At 50.6% G+C, this 3,076-nt stretch overlaps 1 protein-coding gene across 1 annotated transcript in view; it reads left to right on the top strand.

Annotated features, from left to right (window-relative positions):
- The first annotated feature begins 1,298 nt into the window (after positions 1–1,298).
- The window catches only part of PAIP2 (poly(A) binding protein interacting protein 2), a 12,253-nt gene continuing 10,475 nt past the window's right edge, over positions 1,299–3,076 (top strand). Inside the window, exon 1 of the mRNA XM_019534827.1 lies at positions 1,299–1,331. The gene's annotated coding sequence lies outside the window, so the exon portion shown is untranslated. The remainder of the gene's footprint in view (positions 1,332–3,076) is intronic.

Below are 3,076 nucleotides of genomic sequence, written 5' to 3'. Positions count from 1 at the left end.
TGGATCATAATGTAATCTCAGGACACTTAACTTATATTGCCTCATTTTATTGTGTTGTTCCAACATACTCAGTTTCAGTAATTCCATATAGTTTTTTTGTGTGTTCCTACTGAATATCTATCATTTACTTACCTGCTCCCTTCATGGTTGTAATTTTCAAATATTTTTGCAGTGGCTTGCTTTTCTGTAACTTGTCGTGGACTAAGAACAAACTCTGCGTGACTTTAAGCCAGAGGCAGGCAATTATTTTGGGTGGAGGGCTGCTTACTGAGTTTTGGCAAGCCATTGAGGGCCACATGACAGGCAGCCAGGGGCAGATAACTATTAATTTTCTAATTTTTTTAGGGGCCCTGCAGGCTAGACAGAACAGCCTGGTGGGCCGCATGCAGCCCGCAGGCCACTGTTTGCCCGCCCCCGCTTTAAGCAACAACCCAAATCTGATAACCCTGAAGTCCTAAGCTGTATGTATGAGCTGGCTCTGTATGTCTACTATCTTGATTCTCTAGGATTTTCATCTTCCCACAAAGATCTCTGTACCACTGTTTAGTCTGATAAGAGAATGGGTGATTCTAGACTGAGTTGATTTCAGTCTTCCCCTAATTAAACTACTTTTTAACCTTTTAAACTACTTTTAGCTCAGAGGCAGTGAGAGAGGATCCCATCTAGAAGCTGTTTGTTTGGTTTGGGGTTTTTTTTGAGCTGATGGTCTCATTCCATTCCAAATGGATGGGTTGTGTTTAATGCCACGTTTTTCATTGTTAACTAAATCAGCAATGAGGCTTAGGTATTGAAGAAACTGGTGGTAACTTTCAGTTCCTTCTTCTATGGGTGCTAAATTGGAGTTAGGGCAATGCAGAGGACATTGAGCAGCCTTGGAGAATAAAGTACTGTGACACATTGTGGCCTTCTGTCATCTAGACTACATTAATTCCTATACCCATATGCGCCTTGAGTAACTAGAAGTCCCCATGGCATAATCCACTCAAAAAGGTTCAAGGAGGATGGGAGCCTTGGCCCAAATCCACATGCTGCTAAATTCCATATCTAGGTTGTGAGCATTTGTCTCTCCCAACACTTGTGCCCTCTTCTAAGCAGCTGAGGATATGCATAGTCAAAGCTCCACTAGTTCTGGCCATGAAGCCTCTCCATGACATGATCCACAACATCCAACTGCTACTGCAGTTGTGCTGGTTCCACTGAGGGTTGAACACTTGGTAAACTTGTCCTGAAAACTTTCAAGCAGTATTTATTTTGCAATGCAACTGATTTCTTATTAATTTCTTATGTGAGTCAATACAGGTAAGTTCTTTTCTAGACTGGTTGTCTCTCCTCTCTCAGGTAGTCATGTGACCTGAAAGTTATTTGCAGCCAGACACAAGGGTGCAGCAAAACAGTCCAGTGTTACCACACCCAGCGTGTATGTTTAGGCATGTGAGAAGAGGCTAAGTGCCAAATTTACTGGCTGTGGCATTAACAGGAAAAGAGACCTTCTCCAAGACATTGGCAGCTGCAGAGAGCCTGTGACCCAGGACACGATTTCAGTGTCATGCTGTGATGTGTATGCTATTTACTGCAATGGAGAGCAGGAAGGAAGGCACCTTGATTTTGCAGCTAGAAAAGGGCTGTCCAACTTATTTTGCCCCATGTGCTACATGAGGTGACCCACCTCTGGAGGAAACTTGTCAGTATGGCTCCAGGACTTAAGGGGTGAGTGACCATTGTTGCTTGCCCCCTTTTTCCCTGTTGCCAATTTAATTAACAGCAGTGGCTGAAGCCCCTGACTTCAGTAGTGAGCAAGGGATTTGGGAGGGGCAGGGAAGAATAGTGGTGGCGTTCACCCCTTGGGTGCCAGAGCTGTGCTGGGAAGTCCTGTCGGCTGCTGCTTGGGCAGCCCTGAGCTAGAATATACTGGTACTTGCATATGCAAAGCTGCTTGCAAAACTTGGATATGCCACCTTACTCATGCACATGTACTGGTAATCTGGTTCATGTTAGCTGTATTCACCTCCTAGGCAAGGTACAGAAGTTACACAAACAGGTACAAACTTGTAACAGAACAGTAGTTCAGTGCAAATAGATTGGTTTCAAAATGGTGGAGCCTGGTTTAAGACAAACCTGGATGGAAGTAGTATCTTTAATAGTTTTAGATTAGACTGGTGTATTGAACTTCTGGTCCAAACCTCCCCCAGCTCCTTAGGTGACAGTGCCCTGGTCTCCCAGGATGCCTTGCAGTCCCACATCCTTTCTTCCCACCAGCCAGTCTCCCCTTGCTGGGCTGCCCATCTGGTCTCCACCAGTGGACCCAGCTCCGCAGCCTGTGTCCTGCTTCACTGACCCCATGTGTACCTAGCACCCCTGCGGCCGGACACTCCTGGAGGCGATAGCCCCGTCCTGGCCGGTTGGCCAGGACTCCCGGGCCAGAGCCGGGCGGGGGTGGCGGGAAGAGTGGCCAAGGCTGAAGGATACAGACCACGGAGGTCCTTGCGGGCTGGGTCCGGAAACTGTCAGGATCTCACCCGGTTTCTTAACGTATGGAAGAAGCGGTCTGTGGACCCGGAACAGTCTACAGACCCCGACTAGGGCCTCGCATTTGTGCTTTGTTTTGTTTTGATGAATTAGGGCCCGCCAAAAATACGGAGTCGACGTTATCATCCAGTATTAGTTCTAGCAGCCCGTGCTCGCCCCCGCCCCAGGCTCAGCTGCAGCCCGCCCCACTCGCGCTCAGGACAGGCGTCGCGGACACCGCCGCCTACGGCCCCTCGTATACCGCCGGGACAGGCAGCTCTTGCCGGGCAGCCCGGGAACGAAGCAGGGGCACGGGCAGGCTCCGCACCCCGGGCCTCAGCCTCGGCCACCCCCTCACCGCAGCCACCGGGCCGCTTCCAACGGCCGCGCAAGCGGGGGAGGCGCCGGGGCGGCCAGGCTGGGGCCGAGCCCTGTTTTGAGGGGCACTTGCAAATGGCACTGGTCACCCCGCGGGACAGCTAAGAGCAGACACGGAAGCTGAGTCCGGGGCCCCCGGCCCAGCCACAGAACGACCATCACTGCCCGCGCGCCCTGCGTCACCCCCCCCCCC

This window comes from Crocodylus porosus, unplaced genomic scaffold (assembly GCF_001723895.1).
Source record: "Crocodylus porosus isolate Cpor-Errol unplaced genomic scaffold, CroPor_comp1, whole genome shotgun sequence".
Classification (NCBI taxonomy): domain Eukaryota; kingdom Metazoa; phylum Chordata; order Crocodylia; family Crocodylidae; genus Crocodylus; species Crocodylus porosus.
The sequence above is the reverse complement of the archived record's forward strand: the minus strand, read 5'-3'. Positions and strand labels throughout refer to the sequence as shown.